This window comes from Pelobates fuscus, chromosome 4, assembly GCF_036172605.1.
Source record: "Pelobates fuscus isolate aPelFus1 chromosome 4, aPelFus1.pri, whole genome shotgun sequence".
Taxonomy (NCBI): domain Eukaryota; kingdom Metazoa; phylum Chordata; class Amphibia; order Anura; family Pelobatidae; genus Pelobates; species Pelobates fuscus.
In genome coordinates, this window is record NC_086320.1 from 294,324,789 (window position 1) to 294,346,360 (window position 21,572).

General features: G+C 39.0%; 1 protein-coding gene across 1 annotated transcript in view; it reads right to left on the bottom strand.

Moving 5' to 3' along the window:
* The window catches only part of GADL1 (glutamate decarboxylase like 1), a 270,173-nt gene that overhangs the window by 31,103 nt on the left and 217,498 nt on the right, over positions 1-21,572 (bottom strand). The gene's annotated exons all lie outside the window — the stretch shown is intronic.

Genomic DNA, 21,572 nt, shown 5'->3' on the forward strand with positions numbered 1-21,572 from the left:
GCATCCACTACCCTCTCAGTAAAGTAATACTTCCTGATATTATTTTTAAACCTTTGTCCCTCTAATTTAAGACTATGTCCTCTTGTTGTGGTAGTTTTTCTTCTTTTAAATATAGTCTCCTCCTTTACTGTGTTGATTCCCTTTATGTATTTAAATGTTTCTATCATATCCCCCCTGTCTCGTCTTTCCTCCATGCTATACATGTTAAGATCCTTTAACCTTTCCTGGTAAGTTTTATCCTGCAATCCATGAACCAGTTTAGTAGCCCTTCTTTGAACTCTCTCTAAGGTATCAATATCCTTCTGAAGATAGGGTCTCCAGTACTGTGTACAGTACTCCAAGTGAGGTCTCACCAGTGTTCTGTACAATGGCATGAGCACTTCCCTCTTTCTACTGCTAATACCTCTCCCTATACAACCAAGCATTCTGCTAGCATTTCCTGCTGCTCTATTACATTGTCTGCCTACCTTTAAGTCATCAGAAATAATCACCCCTAAATCCCTTTCCTCAGATGTTGAGGTTAGGACTCTATCAAATATTCTGTACTCTGCCCTTGGGTTTTTACGTCCAAGATGCATTATCTTGCACTTATCCACATTAAATGTCAGTTGCCACAACTCTGACCATTTTTCTAGTCTACCTAAATCATTTTCCATTTGGCTTATCCCTCCTGGAACATCAACCCTGTTACATATCTTAGTATCATCCGCAAAAAGACACACCTTACCATCAAGACCTTCTGCAATATCACTAATAAAAATATTAAAGAGAATGGGTCCAAGTACAGATCCCTGAGGTACCCCACTGGTGACAAGCCAAAGCTTCGAATATACTCCATTGACTACAACCCTCTGTTGCCTGTCACTCAGCCACTGCCTTACCCATTCAACAATATTGGAATCCAAACTCAAAGATTGTAGTTTGTTGATAAGCCTTCTATGTGCAACAGTGTCAAAAGCCTTACTGAAATCGAGGTAAGCAATGTCTACTGCACCACCCTGATCTATAATTTTAGTTACCCAATCAAAAAAATCAATAAGATTAGTTTGGCATGATCTCCCTGAAGTAAACCCATGTTGTCTCTGATCTTGGAATCCATGTGTTTTTAGATGTTCAACAATCCTATCCTTTAACATGGTTTCCATTACTTTCCCCACTACTGAAGTAAGGCTTACTGGCCTATAGTTGCCCGACTCCTCCCTATTACCTTTCTTGTGAATGACACTCAGCACTCACGCATTGGAAGAACCCAGCAGTCAAGCAAACACACAAGGTGTGAGAAAGCAATAGCTGAACATATGCTCACAAATCTTTGTATGTCTGCCCATCTGTTAGCCTTTATATTGCACTCACTGACAACATTAAAACAAAAACATTTTGTGCACATGTGCATACAACACAAACAATGTGTTTAATTTATTTGTATTATATCTGTATATATTTTTTAGAAAATAGTTCACACAAGGTATATGTATTATAAAATGTATACACAATTAAAAGAAGATAAGAGTTTGTGAAACATCTGGGGAGGAGCACAGATCAACCTCTGATTATCAATAGAAAACTCGGGAGAATTCAGACCCACCCTGATACCATGTAAAATGATATATATGATAATTTTAGTTCAGAGCCTCATTGAGGATCATTATCCAGAAATCCAGGAAATTGGCCTAGGCTGCAGTTTTATAGTGTGCTTAGTAAAGGAACCAATTACATTGTAAATATTTAAATTGAAATATCGTATTCAATTTGTAGGTAGATTGAATAGTGGCGTCTGTGCACTTAAGTAGCGTATAAATCAGAGAAAGTTCTACAAAATAGATGCTTCTATTGCAATTCCATTTCCAGACCTTTTAACTACGCCACTAACCCATACAGCTTGAAGCAGAAAATAGAACTGCACTTCTTGTGATTTTGTAAACATGTTTTCCTATTTCAAAATACAGCAAAATAAACATGTATTCTACTGCTTTTCAGATTTTTAAAAAGTACCTATATTTACCACTTAAGAAAGTAAAAGAGTTTACATACCTCGAAATAATATGTACACAGTGCAAGATACATCACATTGTTTATATACAGCATTACTGTTATGCCAGACTTCCAAAAATTGTCAGCAATACTTGGTGAAGACTTTAAAGGTCGGTAAATGGGTTTGTGAAAAACTTGTGTCCTCTATATAGGTTGGTATAGAACCTGTGGCCATTAAAGGAACTAGTGGAAATTTATGGTCAATAAGTAGATTGGTGTAAAGACTCTGAGAAATGTGTTTAGCATGATATCAAGTTCATTAGTATTAACATTCAAAAACAAAATCACTTTTTTTCAGTGTAATACATTCTCAGATACATTGAGTTGTTTTACTTGTAAGGACAGGCAGTCTAAGACATTTACACATTTATTCACTCAAGCAAGACTTAAAATTAATTCAAAGCAAATTTCTAATGCAAGGGCAAAAAAGCTGGAATTCAATCATAGTTGAAATAGAGAATTTTTATGTTTCGATTTTGACCTAACATTTGATAAACAACTTCCATAGAGTATACCTGATGTTAATTAGTCTGTGTTTTGGTTTATAAACAGCTGCATGTCTGACGGAGCTTTTTTTTGTAGCAAATAAGCCCTGAGTATTGCGTATAACACCAGGTTACATTCCTCTCTCTCAGAAAATATTTGTATCCTCCATCTTACAGACTGTCCTTAATCAAAACTCAATACAGAATGATTTTAACCATTAACTGGATTTCTATTCCTATGAGTCTGTAGGAATTGTTTTCAAATATTTGCGAATCCAACCCCCTCTTTGGCTCTTGGCTTTAAAGAATGCTTAGTAGTCAAGAAACCCAGTTGACCGTCACCTTGTGCATATGTATAATTGTTTCTTTACAAAATAATTTAGCACTCTCTGCACACTTTTACTAACCATTGCTGACTAATGCCTCACCCACGCTTCCTTTTTGGGTGGGGAGGACTAGGTCACTGGAGCTCTATTAAGGAAGCAAGGGAAATATATTCCTGGCAGAACAGCAAACCCTTCCTTCTACTAGGGATGTACTTCTGTGATAGAGATGTGAGATCATTAGATTTAAGGTCCATGTACACTCTCCGCAACCTTTATTACCACCAGAGCTTTTTGTGAAATTCTGGAAAGGGTGTAGAGCAATCATACAATATGTATAAATACATGGAAACTGCTCTTTGATATACCCGTACACAGAGTCACCATTCATTTTTTTGCACAGATAAACTCAGCTCTTGTCTAAACTGTTAAGGGTAGATAATATAAGCACACCACTGCTCAAATAAAATTAAAAAAATATCACTATTTAGTAGATGTCACCCAGTGAAATAATTCATAGATTTAATTATATATACATACATATATTTGGATTCAGCTATCCATCTACAAGGGAAATCATTAAACAGCACATGGTGAAGCACAGTACAGTAAACTAAAACCTTCTTTGCTTCCTCTCCACCACTGGTTGTTCTTTTTCCTATTCACGCATTTAATTATGCATTTTTTTCCATTGGGAGTAAAAACAGCTTGCAAAAGATGTATATCTCCAATCTGCAACCTTTTCAAGCCATTCCCTTCTTCCCCAACAAGACTTGCTATGGCTGTCCCATCACAGATTTGCATTTAGTTAAACAACCAGTTGTCTGCTAAAAGTGGCAATTACCATTGAAATCTTTTAGTAAAATAAAAAGAGGATACACTCTTCACACATCAGCAATCTGAAGTGCTTTAGGTGTTTGGGGTGTCTCATTAATTGTTAGGATGCTACTGATGGTAATGTTCTGATTAATCTAGCCAACATATTGCCTACAACTCCTTTTGTGCAATTGGCAATGCACGTGTTCAAGGGCAAAACAGTCCATGACTTCCTTTATGCATAGCAGAAACTAAATCCAATTTCTTAGATAATCTAGATTCAAATTATTGTTTTCCTATATCCAAATTTAATAAAAACAGATATAAAATATATTTTGGTATATAAGTGGAACATTTCCTGTTCAGCTAGCATGGTTTTAAAATAAACAGACTTTATTCTGCACATACTATGTTGGAAAATTATGAGCTTCTTGCAAGCATTATAAAATTACCACTTTCAGAATGTTGTTTTTTTTTCTATTTTTTTTTCAAGGAAATCTATTTCTAGTTTAGATTATAGTTCTCAGTGGGCATTTGGCTGAATGCAAGCTTTCTGGATAATAAAATATCCAGCTATTTTTCAGAATCACACTAACCTTTTTGATAACAAAAAAAAAAAAGCAATCCAATTCTTGTCTGAATTGGATTGCTTTTTTTTTTATCCTCAGAAAGGTTAGTGTGATTATTGCAAATCATGTTCATGTGTAATAACACTTTTACTTTTTAAATTTGTGCTTGGTTGGACAGCTTGCTTATCTACAAATGTAGATTCAAGCAATTTATCAGACATAGCTTTACTTTGATAATATAATCATAGTTAATCTTAATAGGCAAAGCACGTGTTATTAGTTCTTTAAAGGGACACTCCAAGACCCATAAACACTTCATTCTGCTGCAGTGGTTATGGTAAGTATAACTTGAATGGAGCCCTGCTTCCTAATAATCTTGCAAGGAAAATCTGATTAGGTTCTGAGCCAAGCATAGCCTTGTGTGACTGCTCTTATTGGCGGATAGCATTAGTTGAGCAGGCCAAGCTCAGGGGAGACATAAGGCTTCTACTGCAGGAGTAGGCCAGATTTGGCAAAGGTGATACGTCAGACCAATGTTCAATCGCTTAACTATTTACTCTGGATGGTGACTGGATATGGTGCTTTCAATGGTCCTTTAAAGTTTATTTCCTAATATGCTACACTATATTTTGTGTATTGAAGCATTTTACAAGTTGAAACACACACAAGTTAAATTACATAATAAACTGTAAGCATGAAAAACAAAACAAAAAAAAAAACAATTTAAATAAGTATATATGTACCCTGAAATAGCTGGTAGAAACATTATTATTGGCCCTGCCAATAAAAAGCCTAAACGTCTAAAAGCCTTACTTGCCTCCACAACAACATATCTTAATATGCAAAAAATACAAACCAAGCATCACTTGTTAATCACATGAGACTGGTGATGTCATTGGCATCTTCCTGGCAATGCATAATTATTGTACGTTGCCAACATCTGGGTCAACATGTGTCATGAAGAGGTTAAGACAAAATAATTCCTGCACTGTCTTCAAAAAGAAAGACGTAATTCTAGCAACTAACAAAAAAAGAGCAATTATTTGCATGCCTTCCAACATTCCCGATCTCAGTGGGATAGTCCTGATTTAAGGGTCCGGTCTTACCATTCTGACTTTGTTCTCTGGTGTCCTGCTTTTGAGGGTGCAAAAGAACTGCATAGAAGGAGCACATAATTTGACAAGCTTGCATTATGTCCATGACAAACAGTGCTATATGCATGGTCTGCCCTTGGTGAGTCTGGCCTGCTTATTCTTAATTGCCAAGCTGACCTGCCAATTCTCCAGGTGAATCTTCTCCAATTCACATGACTTGCCCTAGCCCCAGTAAATATATAAATAGAGTTTATCCATTTATTACACGTATGTTTAACGGAAGGCATCAAGCCATTAGAGCTATAAACCTCAGTGCCAACCATGGAAACCTCGATGCCCCCTTCGCTTTAATCCTCTTCATGTCGTCTTTCTTAGTAAGACATTTCTAATGTTTTATTATGAACTGCTGTGAAAAATTATTATGTAGCCGATTTTAGTTTCCACATACTGTTTCTCTGTTACTAAGATTTGTCATAATAAAAAAAAAAGTTTTCTAGAAAATATAGATGATACCATGAACCAAAAATTATCTTTCTGGCAAATCACAATTCTGTGCAATCACATACACAATTTAATATTTCAAGGAACTCTGTCATTTAATTTAAAATGTTGCAATATAATTTTTATGCTATAATATACCATCTCATTATTTGTTTAACTCATGTATACTGATGTTTTTTTGTTTTTTTAAGAAATCACTTGGCTACTTTTCACATTCCCCATTTTTGACAGCCATCTTTAGACACCTTAGGTCAGATTATAATTTATTTGACCCAATGCTCATTTTGCATCTCAACTATTTTGACAAATATTGTCAAGTTTTAATATTATCAGATCTTCTTGTTTACTGAATGTTCCCAAGTTATTTAGAAGGTCCAACTGTTAATGTGTCAAAGACAACCATTAACAAAGAGTGGCTATTCCTAATATCACAAAACTTGCAAATATATATGACTGCTATTTTGTTATTTTTTCAGATTCCCTTCCTAATGCACAACAAACTCATTCCTGAATAGCATATAATTTATAGGAACAATCGAATAAACATTGTGTAAGTAATATATAATACTAACCATGAGTTTATATATAATATATATTGATTATTTCATTTTAATTTTTTTACTAAATATATTGTACGGTGTTCTTCCTTAGTGTTTTGTAGCTAAAATTTTGTTAGGATCCAAAAAAATAATGCTCTAGATTTCAACACCATCTAGTGAAGGGACAGAGAAACTACACACAACTCAACATAAACTGAAATGTTTCATACTACGTACAAAGGAAATGAAAACGACCCGATGTTGAAACAGGTAGTAGTTCTACATAGTTAATTTTTATTATTTGTAAAATGTCAGCATATTCTTTAGTGCAATATAATGGTAAAACACAACTCTCCACTTGTATCTGATAGCAGCGCCGGCCTTTGGGGTGTGCGAGCTGTGCGGTTGCACAGGGCATCATGGCAGCAGGGAGCGCCATGTGGCCGACACAGCTTGCACACTCCCTATCCTTAACCCGCACTTAGCAGAGAGAGACTGTAGGAGGCGGAGCTAAGCGGCCTGCGGGGGCGGTGTCTAACCGAGGCCCGAATCTGCTGAGTGGTAAGTGAGACCATCTTCCTCTATAGTACCCCCCCTCTACCCCTATCGTGCCCCCCTCCAACCCTATTGTGCCCCCCTCTACCCCGATCATGCCCCCATCTACCCCTATAGTGTCCCCCATCTACCTCTATAGTGCTCCTGCTCCCCCTATAGTACCCCTGTTCCCCATCTATCACTATAGTGCCACCATCTACCCATAGTGTCCATGCTCCCCCTATCTACCCCTATTGGGCCCCCATCTGCCCCTACAGTGCCCCAGCTCCCTATGCTTCCCTATCTACCCCTATAGTGCCACTGTTCCCCTATAGTGCGTCCCCATCTACCCCTATAGTGTTACTACTCCCTCTATCTACCCCTATAGTGTCCCTGCTCCCCCAACTAACCCTATAGTGCCCCCATCTACCCCTATAGTGCCCCACCTCTACCCCTATAGTGCCCCCCATCTACCCCTCTAGTGTTCATGCTCCCTCCATCTACCCCTAGAGTGCCCCTGCTCCCCATTTATCCCTATTGTGCCCCATCTACCCTTATAGTGTCCCATCTACCTCTATAGTGCCCCAGCTCCCTATGCTCCCCATCTATCCCTATAGTGCCCCTGTTCCCCCATCTTCCCCTATAGTGCCTCCCCATCTACCCCTATAGTGTACCTGCTCCCTCCATCTACCCATATAATGCCCCTACTCCCTCATCTACCCCTATAGTGCTCCTACTCCCCATCTACCCCTATAGCGCCCCATCTATTCATATAGTGCCCCTGCTCCCTAAATACCCCTATAGTGCCCCCTATAGTGCCCCAGCTCCCTATGCTCCCCATCTACCCCTTTAGTGCCCCTGTTCCCACATATTGACTCCCCATCTACCCCTATAGTGTACCTGCTCCCTCCATCTACCCCTATAATGCCCCTTCTCACCATCTACCCCTATAGTGCCCCCATCTAGCACTATAGTGCCCCTGCTCCCCAACTACCCATCTAGTGCCCCCCATCTACCACTATAGTGCCCCTGCTCCCATCTACCCCTACAGTGCCACCCATCTACCCCTATAGTGCCCCCACTCCCCATCTACCCCTACAGTGCCACCCATCTACCCCTATAGTGTCCCCTCTACCCCTATAGTGCCCCAGCTCCATATGCTCCCCCATCTACCCCTATAGTGCCCCTGTTCCCCATCTTCCCCTATAGTGCCTCCCCATCTTCCCCTATAGTGTACCTGCCCCCTCCATCTACCCCTATAGTGTATCTGCCCCCTCCATCTACCCCTATAATGCCCCTGCTCCCCATCTACCCCTATAGTATACCTGCTCCCTCCAGCTACCCCTATAGTACCACAGCTCCCCATCTACCCCTATAGTACCCCTGCTCCCCATCTACCCCTATAGTTTCCCATCTATCCCTATAGTGCGCCTGCTCCCCCATCTACCCCTAGAGTGCCGCATCTACCCCTATATTACCATTGTTCCCCGTCTACCCTAGTGCCACTGTTCCGCCATCTACTGCTATAGTGCCCCATCTACCCCAGTGCATTTGCTCCCCCCATATACTGCTATAGCGCCCCTGCTCCCCATCTACTCCAATGCCCCTGCTCCCCCTATCTACTGCTATAGTGCACAAAAATCACACAAGAACAATACACACATATATCAGACACAGTCAATACACCCATTACACATATGGCACAAAGCCAACACATCACACAATCACGTCTGACACACATGATAAATATAGCGGTCTTTCGAGTTCAGGCCAATCAGAACGTTGCTGCGGATTAACACAGGAAAGCTCTTTATGCTGTAAGTGCCTGGGCTCATGAGACAGTTACTGATGGTCTGCACCCAGTGAAGGCACCGACCAGATTCCCAGCAAACTGGATCACCAGAGATCAGCATGCCCCCCTCTATGCAAGGTAATGACAGGGAAGAGGGGATACGTATTTGTTTGTTTTAAAATTTTCATTTAATAAATCCCCTATACACATGGATGGGGGGAGGGGAAAGGGGAGGGTGCTGTTAAGATTTTTTGCACAGGGAGCCTGAAGGCCTAAGGCCAGCCCTGTCTTGATAGACATAGTGATCTTTAGACAATCTTATACAAATTTGTTTTTCATTGTTTACTGTTTGTTTCAGAGTTTATCACACTTAATATCACTAAAAAAAATATTTACAAAAAAAGCAGGATGGCTCTGCTCCACTGAGCTTACAATCTAGTTCCACCAGTGATATATATTTGGAAGGAAATCAAAAGTTTAAAAATGTATTAAAAAGTAATATTTTAGCAATTCAGCATCATCAAAATGGTGCATGCAATTTAAGCATATCAGAATTAAGGAGGAATTGTTCACAAATAGGAAAATATGACTTACAAGCAGAGGTTCTAAAGCAACAATTTTTAGAAAAGGGATATGTTGATAACGATTTAAATAGGTCAATTATGCAGGTTAGACAGATGAATAGGGAAGAACTGCTGGAATACAAACAACCAAAGAATGAGGAAAATTCAAACATAGTTCCTTTAATTGTTGATTTCAACAAAAATCATGCTCAAATTAAGAGGATTTTTGGAAGAAACTGGCATCTACTACAACAAGACAATGAGATTACGAAATATATAGGAGAAAAACCCAAAATAATATATAGGGGAGCACAAAATTTTAAACAAGTTTTAACTAATAGCTTTTTAGAAAAATGGGAAAAAGATTTTACAAGTATAAATAGAGAGTCGCTAAAAGGTTTTAACTATTGCAAAGATTGTATGGGGTGCAAACTATTAGGTAATAAGGAAAAGAAAATTACCACTTTTTCTTCCCAGTCTAGTTTGAAACAGTATGGAATGGGATCATTCATGACGTGTAAAACCAAGAATGTTGTATATGTGCTCGAGTGCCCGTGTGGTCTACAATATGTGGGTAAAACCACTAGATGTGTGGCCACTAGGGTACGAGAGCACATATATAACATCAAAAGAGGTTTTAAAAACCATAGCGTCTCGTTACATTTTTTAGAATGTCATGACAAAGACCCAAAAGGGCTACGATTTTATGCTATCCAAAACATTACACGTCATTGGAGAGGAGGGGACATTGATGCAGCCCTTAGTTTGTGTGAAATGGGCTGGATCTTTAACCTAGACACTCTGGCACCAAAGGGATTAAACTGTGACTTTGAAATGAGTGCACTAATATAAGATGTGAAAATAAGGTGTGAAGATATCTATGATAATAAAATGTTTTCCCTCTTTTTCCCTCTTCTTACTGAAATGAGAATATATATTTTATATCTTTTATATATTTGTATGTATTTAATATACTTATATATATTTTTAACCAAGTAATTTTGTATAGATTATTTTTTTTATATATATATATATATATAGAAGAAATGGGACATATAAGATATATTTGTAATATTGTTGGGACATATGAGATGCATTTATCATGTTACTGTAAATATGGTGCAATATGACTATCGATAGAATATGTAGATTTAAATTATATCTTGGGACTTTTTGCAATATGAAAGATTAGCCAGGACGTAATGTTGCCCGATATGTGGACATTCAAAGATGGCGACTAGGTCCACAACATCACGGACGGATGCAAAAGAAATGCGCCGCACTAAACAAAAAACGGAAAGACGTCATCATTTGGAGCCGGAAATTAAGGCAACACAGATGAGTGAACGAGTGATCGGCGGCAAAATCGTTTGGCGCCAAAAAGGAGATTTGGACAGGGTATTTAAAGGATGTCCGGACAGTTGGAAAATAGACTTTGAAAAAGACCATCGGGTCGAAACGCGTTAGTGACTTTGTTTTTATGCAATATTAGTATTGTTTATTTTATAATACTTTTGATTAAAATAGCTATTTTTAGCATTTTGAAACTCCAGACCTACCAATTATTTCCCCTGCTGACTCCTGGGACCAGTCGAGTTTCGTGCATTGGGATTGGAGGTGTATTTTCTGAGACATCAGAGCATGCGATTATAGTCAGAGCCTACTATACGTGGCTCTGCAGATTGTGAGTTGGCAATTGACAAACTGTTATTAAGTTTTTCCATCATACAGTATTATGCTATGTACTACTGTCTTTGATATCTAGGTGGTGTACATATGAATTGGAGAAACAGTTTGAATAAGTATTTATCTTACTTGTATTGCTTTCATTCACTATTTGGAGCGCCCCCTATCTGTTCGTGTTCTCTATCTTATTTTTGTGTTTTTTAAGTGTTTTTTTAAACACTGGGGAAGCCGCACCTACAAAGAGAGTTAACTAAAATACCTCACCTCACTTGCACTTTGTGTGTTAAGGTTTTTCTATATCAGAATGTTGCTTAGCTGTACAAATAATTTGGATTGAATAATAAAGAGGTAAAACTGCTTAATTCTGCTTTCCCAAACAAAGAAGGTAAGTTCTTTTGACTCCAGAAATCCATTTTCTTTAATTGCTTGAAATGATTTAGCACAGTAAGAACTATGATAAACCATAGTGTTTGTGCTGCATGGGATGTCAGTCAGTTTACTAATGAAGGTATGAGATAATAAGCCATACTAAATCACTTTATAAAAAAAAAAAAAGAGATAAAAATGTGAAAGAATTATGCTGTGTGTCTAATACTTAGTGGTTGTTTAAATAGGTTTATTAGATAAAAATAATTTAGGGAAGGCTTTCAAAAATTAATTTATTATATGTTTCCAAATACAGCATTTTATTTTATATAGGCAGATAGTTAGAATAACCATAAGGAGGCCTAAAGTGTCCTCCAAGGGTTCAGTGGTTGGACAAGAGTCTGGGCATTATGAAGATATTTGGCCAAACTTGCTCCACCATTATCAAAATGCTATATTAAAAATATGTAGAAATTACATTTTCTAAAATCTAAAAAATATATAATCACCTTTGAATTCCCACCATTTGTTGCTTTTTTTTTACTAAACCTATCCTCCTCGTAAATATTATGCATAGCCAATATCTCTGCCTGGCAGATGTTTATGGTACATAAAATTCCTGATCTACAGTTGTTACTAGGACTTGAAACAAGAGCCATAGATAAAACTTTTCTAACAGGCCTATCACAGATATTTGTCGAGAACACATATTTACTTTCCGGAGGTGCGTGCCATTCACAGTCCAGTTCTTTTCTTTAATTCTGTAATTTTATATCTCATATTGGGAAAAGAAAATGTTAGTGAAAAAAATGCTCTTCCTTACATATCCTTAATAGCTGCATACAACATTAGATCTGAGGTCGGAAAAAAAACCAAGCAAAATATAGAATCCACTAAAAATCCGTAAAAATTGCCACTTGACATAGTTATTCATAATAAAATATAGAATTACTCTTGAGTTTAAAGGTTAATCAATGCAACTGCTATTTATTTACATTTGGAAGCATCATTTAACTTTATAAAGTCAGAGTTCATTTATTTATGTAACAGTTGCTTAAATGTCAAGCCACAATATGTTATTTATTTTAATACAGGTTGATCTGTATTATTTGCGTTACTGGAGTGGGGGTTGACATGTTTGAATATCAAGATCATTCCTTATTGAATGGAAACCAAATTAATATTGATTCTACCTGCTCTATTCTATACACTTCCTATTAAAACAGCTAATCGCTTAAAATGTGTTGTATAGAATGTTATTTTTAGTTACGTCGCAGTGAAAAGTTAACAAAAAAAAATTACATATAAAACCAACAGTTATAAGCACAATTGCACAATACACACTTTGAAGTTCATATTTATTATTTATTTATTACTGGTATTTATAAAGTACCAAAAGATTCCGCAGAGCTGTACAAGTATTGGAGGACATACAATATACACAGACAAATACAAGAGGTCGAGAGTGCCCTGCCCGTAAGCCAATATCTAGCCATTGAAGGTCTTTTATACAAAGTTCTTAGCTAGATAGCCTGTGAGCTTACAATCTAAGGGATACCGTGGGGATTTGAGACAAGATGTAGCAGGGGAGATAATTTAGTTAATACAGTACTTGACTCTATTATATCCCAGGTACAGAGGAGGAATTTACCTAGTTATGTGTGGGAGTGTCCTGGATCTGATAGCCAATGTAAACGTGTATTTGTTTCTCCTGTGGTTTACTCTCAGGTCCAGGGGGTGTGCCCCTTGCATGGGGACTTGCATAAGAGGCCAGTTGTGGCAACCATTAAACGAGTTCCTGCTTACCCTCAACATAGAGCCTCGTCTGATGTGTGAGGGAAACAGCTGTATCTACCCTGGGGATTGCTATATCACTATACTCCTCTTGGTTATAATCACTAGGTCTTGTAAGAGCTACACTGGTATAATCTCTTGGAGGAGAGGCCTTCCCACTGGGAGCTGGATCCAGGAGTTTGGTCCAGGGTGACCCCAGCCAAGCTACGGCAGCTAAAGGGCTACGGTGCTTATGGTGTCCGGTGCAGTGCTAATGGTACTCAGCGACAGCTAGGAAGCATCAATTGGCGGAGGTACTGAGTCGGAGTACCAGGCGGTCCGTCACAATAATATAACATAACAATATAATATATATATATATATATATATATATACACACATGCACACATATATACATTTAACACATAACAGGTAATTAATTTAGTCAACCATGACAGGTGCATTCTGTATTGAGGTACGTTGCCCATAGGCGTGCGCAGCCCATTGCATTAGGGTGTGCACCCTAAAGCACAAGCACACGCGGCGTGTATATATATATATATATACAAGGTAAGAAGGGCTGCACTCACCTAAACATGCATATATTACAGGGTGCTACTGGGACCAAAATACAAAAAATATACAAACCAGTGCACTCGCTTATTAACTAAACAGAGATTTTAAATCCTAAATAGCACTATATATATATATATATATATACACACACACACACAAAGCTGTGTGTGTGCTGTGTGAGGGTGCTGTTAGTGCGATGTGTGTGTGAGGGTGCTGGTAGTGTACTATGTGGGCTAGGGTGTTTGTGTGTGCGTGCTTGTGAGGGTGCTGTGAATGTACTGTGTGTCAGGGTGCTGTTTGTGTGTGTGTGTGTGCACTTGTGAGGGTGCTGTAAATGTACTGTGTGTGAGGGTGCTGTTTGTGTGTGAGGGTACTGGTAGTGTGCTGTGTGTGTGTTTGTTAGGGTCCTGTTTGTGTTTGTGAGGGTGCTGTTTGTGTAATGAGTGTGAGAGTGCTGTGTGTTTTGGTGCTGTGTATGTGTGTTGGTGCTGTGTATGTGTGTGGGTGATGTGTATGCCTGTGGGTGCTGTATGTGTGTGGGTGCTGTATGAGTGTAGGTGCTGTATGTGTGTAGGTGCTGTATGTGTGTAGGTGCTGTATGTGTTTTGGTGCTGTGTATGTGTATAGGTGCTGTGTATGTGTGTGGGTGCTGTATGTGTGTGAGTGCTGTATGTCTGTGGGTGCTGTGTATGTCTGTGAGTGCTGTGTATGTCTGTGGGTGCTGTGTATGTCTGTGGGTGCTGTGTATGTCTGTGGGTGCTGTGTATGTCTGTGGGTGCTGTGTATGTCTGTGGGTGCTGTGTATGTCTATGGGTGCTGTGTATGTCTGTGGGTGCTGTGTATGTCTGTGGGTGCTGTGTATGTCTGTGGGTGCTGTGTATGTCTGTGTGTGCTGTGTATGTGTGTGTGTGCTGTGTATGTCTATGGGTGCTGTGTATGTCTGTGGGTGCTGTGTATGTCTGTGGGTGCTGTGTATGTGTGTGTGTGCTGTGTATGTCTATGGGTGCTGTGTATGTGTGTGGGTGCTGTATGTGTGTTTGTGCTGTGTATGTGTGTGTGTGATTGTGGGGGTGGAGGTGCCGGTACATTACTTAATATCCCCCCTCCCTTCTTACTTTATGTAGGGAGGGGGGATCTTTCCTTGCTGCTTTCCCTGGTGGTCCAGTGGAGGTGGGGGCAGATCAGTTATCCCCCCTCCCTTCTTACCTTATGCCTGGGAGGGGGGATCCTGCGGCTGCCATCCATCCCTGGTGGTCCAGTGGGGAGTGAACTCTAGCCCCGCAGGGCTAGAGTTCACTCACGCGAGATCTGAGCGTTGCCGCGGCAACGCTCAGATCTCGCGAGAGGAACCCGGCGGAGCTGCTGGCAAGAGCTCCGCCGGTCCTCTCCTGCCTCCCTCACTGCCTGTGAGCCGGTGAGGGGAGGCTGAGAGCAGAGCCGGCGCTCGGATAGCGCCGGCTCTGCATGAGCCGGCAGGGGAGATCCTGAGATCTCCCCTGCCGGTCTCAATACATAGGCGGCCGCGGGGATTAGGGTGTGCCCAGGCACACCCGGCACACCCCGTGCGCACGCCTATGACATTGCCATAGATCTCTTATAGGATTTTAGATTGAATGAAGATTTGTGGTGCTCCGTAGGAAAATGAGGATTGAGCCACTTTATTTTTGTATTGCGCTATGCTAAATATCGTGCTAGTACTGGATCGGAGGTTATAGGAGGTGGGAACAGCTAAGGAGAGCATTCTACTCAGGTAGGGTAGGAGCTTCCCTGAAAAGCTTTTTATACAAGTACTACTAAGAATATTCTAATGCCATTAAAGATTCCAGAGACTGCAATATGACTTGATAATTGACCAGAGCTTTCTCCTACTAAACCATTTAAAATGGTAACCGTTTCTGTTTTTGAACTTCATGTGATGTGTATTTAAGAGTGCTTGGATGCCATAACATTTTCTATATTTATTGTTTTGCAGAGTCTTTCTGTAACTCAAGATATTTTAGTTGGAATTGAGTAAATAACAAATATGCCCACATTCCGTTATCTGGAAAAAATAAAGTACTTTAGATCTGAAATCAAAAAATCCAATCTAAACTATCACTTCTTCAGTATTCCTCAGGCAAAGCTATTTAGCTTCAAAACAGCACATTATTTTAGAAGGAAAATGCAGTACATGGTTCAAAAAGAACCAAAACTGCTAGATGTTTACTTTTTACTGAACCAAATGTAGTGGGAATTCTTATACGTTAGGACTGGCATCACATTTTTTTTTAATGTAATTTTCTATTTTCACATTTGGTCTGTAAACATATAAACAGAAATGAGACAATTACGAACAATATAAATCTGGTCAAGGATGCAACTTGGTAATGTCCCAGGAGAAACACCAGGCGAAAGTATGCATACATCAACTCAATGTATTAGGAATGTCATCATGTATATTCATGTGATCTCTAAGGATCACTCATTTAGTATTATGATTTGCTGTCTTCAAGCTATAGAAATACACCTGATTTGAACTTAGGGACTTGGGGGCAAAATGATAGGAGGGCAGATGAAGCAGGTATACTCCACTGGACCTTAGGGCCTCCATAGGATTGAGTATCATATGGAGATGAGGATTAGGGAAAAAATATTGGTCCAAAGTAAGCGTATGCTTATGTGGGTAACTTGAAGGCGGTAAGGTCTTTGGAGGGGTAGGAGGATCAATTGGGTGAGGACAAACTGGCAGGAACTATATCTAAGGAAAGGAATAAGAAAAGAGCTAATGATAGAGTTAAGTGAGTGAAGACACCTCGCATCAGAGGAGAACAGAAAGAGGAGACAAGGATAGAGAAAAGGACTGGTACCACATTTAAATGTGCACTGTATAACACAAGTATAAAAAAAACTAAGCAAATAAAACATTCGAACAAACATTTTGAAAACATTTTCTGTAGAACAAACTTTTTGTAGAATTCAGTCTATCTAGGCAGGAGTATAAACTACTAAACTCTTATCATGGGCTATTAATCTAGTTCCTTTGCCCAAATTACTGGCCGATCCAACGAAAAAGTGTGACTCCATTCACTTTATTTATGTGTAGTTCACCAACTTTAGTAGCTATAAATACTTTCACATTTAGATTTAACTTCCTAAAGACATCATCCGCTTGCAAGAATAAAGTAAAACTCTGTATAACCACCCAGGTATAGCCAAGTTAAAAATAAAACATAAAATTCATATAAAACAAACATAAACATAATTGACTAATAGACACACTGTGACATAAAACCACTCTTGAGAAATGCTTTAAATGTGTGTGTTCTCTTATATTTCTCCCTTTTTTCTGGAAGTTCTATTTAAGGTTTGATTTGCGTGCAATATACTATTTATTAAACTATTATTTTAACTAGTAAAAGAGACACACACACAAACACACATACTGACAGATACACACAGACACACACACACTAACAGATGCACACATATTGACATAGATACATATACATACTGACAGATATACACACACAGACATACAGACAAACACACACACGTCATTATTTCAATACGTTTAGCCACCCTCCTGTTTCCATACCTTTTTGGTGCAGGCTTCCATAGGTTCCAGTAGGTCTTCCTGGCAGAAGCTGATGGGAGTCTGGGGCTGCTGGATGTCCCCCCCCCCCCCTCCACTTCTTTTTGCATTCTCTCAGCCCTTACCTCGTGGCTCTCTCTGCTAGCTGGGTGGAAGCAATCTAAACTCACTTCCTCCTAGCGCCATCTGACAGGGCCCAGTTATGCTGTTAATGGGATGTAGCGCCCAAACGGCCCTGTGATCAGAAATGCCCATTGAGTGTTCCATAATGGTGGGAGGGACACCAGGTGGGCCCCGGTGTAGCAGCACTGGCTGCATTAGTAGTAGTTCTGTCGCTGCCTAGCAACACACCATTATGGGTCAATCCATCTGGAATAGAGACACGTACGTGCCTGAATAGGCATGTCAGACTGGCATCAAGGTACGCCAGGTCCCCTGCACAAAAGATCATGTAAAAAAAACACATGGTTCTAGTGTGCCCGCACAGCCCTAGAGTGTCAAATGAAGCACTCAAGCTTTGCTGACAGGCAAACATCAAAGTCAAAATCAGGATGTAGGGACAGGACTCTAGAGGATGTCCCACAAAAATCAGGACATTTGGGAGACCTGCAATATGACATATAGTACAGAACAGACTATAGCTGGAAGTAACAAGAGAAAAGTTAATGCAGATGAAAGAATGTAGAGTTCTTTAATCTGCATTCAGTAATATGAAGAAATGGAAAATTAAGAAGAAACAGATAAATACTAATTTATTTATGTAAACATTTGATATAGCTGTAAAAAGTAAATCTATACTTACCAATGGTTTCTTATTATAATAAAATAATACTATCCAATAAAATTTATATTCAAAAGGAGAAAAAAAAATTGCATTAACGTATGATATAACCGTACAATTTGTTACAGATGACGCTATCTACACAATCCATTAATGGATGAAATTGGAAACACTAAATTTGATAGGATTAAAAGTAATTGCATAAAATCCACATTGATTTAAACCAGCAGAGGGATTGACAGAAACATTTTGCCAATTTCTAGCAGACCGATCAGTGACACATATTGCATATAAATAATGTTTTGCAAAAACACGAGAAGCAAGCAGAGAAAACTTGCTTCCTTCATCGAGAGAAAAATAAAAAGTAAGGTATAAAGTAATATTTATATAAAGTACTGAGTACTGAATGTATTTCGGTAGCATTTAAAATGCAGATTATTACTGCATAATATATGCCTATTAAATGTACTTAAAAGTAGCAACAAGTGTCTACAAGTACAGAATGTTGAAGACCTCATGCAACTTATAAGAAAAAAGCTGTTTTACTATACATTTCCTACACAAAAATACTAACTTAAAAAAAAATTGGGGTCATTTTTTTGCAATGTAGGTACTGATGTTATGTTCTCCATGCACCATAAACACTACAAAGCTTAAGTAGTGGTTATGGTACCAGGAGTTCACTGGCATCCCCCTATTATAAGTAGTTAAACATTTTGCTAACGATTTGACAACTTACAATACTTGGGATCCCCTGGGTGCGCGTACCAAATGCTGCACTATGCAGTCATCACAATCTTTTCCCTCTATATAATTAGCCAAAATGGAATGTTACAATTATTCATTTTGCTCCATACAGCCCTACAGCTAATAATTGTGTGGGTAATTTTTGAATAGCATTGTCAGGGCTCCGCGGGCAGCGGTGAGGGGAGGCTGCAGTCCTCTCGCAGCACTCACCCTCGGTCCGTCGCGGTCCCCTCTCCCCTTACCGATAAGCGAGCGGCGTCCTCTCCTCTTGACACGCCGCTCGCGTCCTCCTCTCCTCCTCCCAGCGGCAGCATGTCTAACGCTGCACGCTGGGAGCCGGCACTATTATCTAAGCGCCGGGGTCACTCACGTGACCCGGCGTTAAAGCTACAGTGCAACAAACACAGTGGGGGGTATAGATATCCCCCACGTGTGTTTGTTAATACTGATTGGTGGTTAGCCAATCAGGATTCAGGCTAGGATTTAAATACTTGCCTTTCCTGTCTATCTGTGCCCTGTTGTGGTCTTTGCTTTATAGTATTGATTGTGAACGTGTGCTTTCTGGTTACCTACTCTCTGGTCTGTTATACTGACTTTGTGACTTTCTCCTACCCTTTGACCTCGGCTTGTTTCTCGTTATTCTGTTTTCTGGTTCCCCTTACTCGGCTTGTCTCCTGACTATTCTGTGTGTGCTTAGCCCGGCCACTCTAAGGACCGGTACTGCACACTTTCTGTGTGTGTGTCTGTGTGTGTGTTAGCGTGTTGGGTTCCCAGGAATCGTGACAAGCATTGTCACACCATAGACTGCCATTGGTCCTTAGGGAGATTTCTTTAGAGGATTTCCTTATTTTACTCAGGTCTGCGTAATATCAGCCTGTTATTGGATGCCATTATCTGATCTTATATTAGTGATGATTCTTATAAATCATTGAAATTCAGACGTTCACTGGCTGCTTCATATAGAGGTGTGATTGGCAAAGCTGATCACCCAATCAGAGAACAGAAAACTAGCTAGCCTTAAAGGAACACTCCAGAACCCTAAAGCATTTCAGCTTGCTGAAGTGATTAATAAGTGAAGAGTTTGTCTTCTTTTTTTCATTTTGCAAAAAGTGTAGATTTCAATAGAAATAGGAACTTTTATAAATTGACCAGGTTTCACCCCACTGGCTGTCAGACAGTTAGTCCTGTTACTTCCTTGTTGTGTAGCTCAGAGGAGCTTAACTCAAGAGGCAGATAACTGCCAAGAGCACCTGCCTTGCAAAGACTTTGCATTAAGCTGCATTGGGATGTCTGTGATTGGACATCTACAGAAAGTCTGGGCTGGGTTAGAAGGGGAGGGCTTGCCAAGGCTGCAGACAAAATATCTGCAGCTTTTGCAAGCTGTTTGCTATATATCCCAATGAAAAAATGCATAATTGAATGCATGCATGTTTTCATTGGAGATATTTTTTACTAAAAAGTGATATATATTTTATTTTTTTTAACCGTGGAATGTCCGTTAAATAATTAACCATGTCTCTGCTGCAGAAGAGAGACTTGGATACTGGGTAAGATTAATATTCATGTTTTTTCTTCTTTTGAGAGATTATGTTATTGATTTGATCATTTCTGGTATCATGATGGCCCTATGGCAATGATCAACACATTATACAATACCAACTTTTAAGAAATGTGGAATAAATTTTACTACACTATATTTTATTTTTACTATATTCCATTAAAATGTTTAATCCATATAATATAAATCGATTATTTTTCATCAATGTCGTTTGTTTTGTTTTGTTTTTTCATGATGCCGGAATTTAAGTTGCATTTTGATTTACTGACCACACAACCTGAATACTATGGGTTAAGATGTATTTTTTACACACGTCACATAGGTGGTTTGGGTTGTTCTTTTACACACGTCACATAAGTGGTTTGGGCTGTTTGAGACACAAAATACATCTAGCATGTTTGTTCTTTTCTTTATTCCTCATCCCCCCCTTTCATTGGCTTGCAGGAATGTTTTGCTACAATTGTTATACCTGCTACATATGATTTCATTTTGCTTCTTGCCATGTACGTGATGCTAAATTAAGTTTCATAATGTAATATTTTTAACAATCAAGGATACACATATATTTTAGTTTGAGTTAGAGTGTGGGATGCCTTACACAATTGATTTAATAATTTATGCAGATGAGAAAAGCAAATAATAAACAAATACTTAAAAGATAGTGTTGACCAAGTGACACATTAAAACCAAATTTGAGTTCTAGTGCGCCAATCCTAAACCTAGCTGCAAGGTACTTCACTTAACCAGAAGGAATCCTCTATTCCCCATTCCTGTTGGCTAGGGTGGTGGGAGTTAATGTATATAGTGGGTGACCATGGATGCCCACGGTTCATACTCTCATTCCCGGAGTCTTGGGACAACATTGTTTGTATCATTACAATGAGACAAAATATCTTCACACTTCCAATTATCTCAGGTGTCTAGCATTGTTAGCTAGTGCCAAAATGTTTATATATATATATACATATACATATACACACTTTCCATGACTACTAGGCACTAATTAACTAGATAACCTCCAAAAAAAAGAAGAATAGACTTTCAGAATGGGATAGAAATGTACATGCCCTAGCCTAAACCATCAGGATCCCTTGCATTCTACCAGCCAACCACAGTGAGCCAATTCAGCAACATTTTAACTCCAGTTCATATGTTTCATACATTAATTCATTACAACTATACTATCAATTTGCAATTAGATCTGCACAGTTACATATAGCTCAGCTAATTTGTTAATTTGCTTCATTATTGCATTCCATTTTAAGAC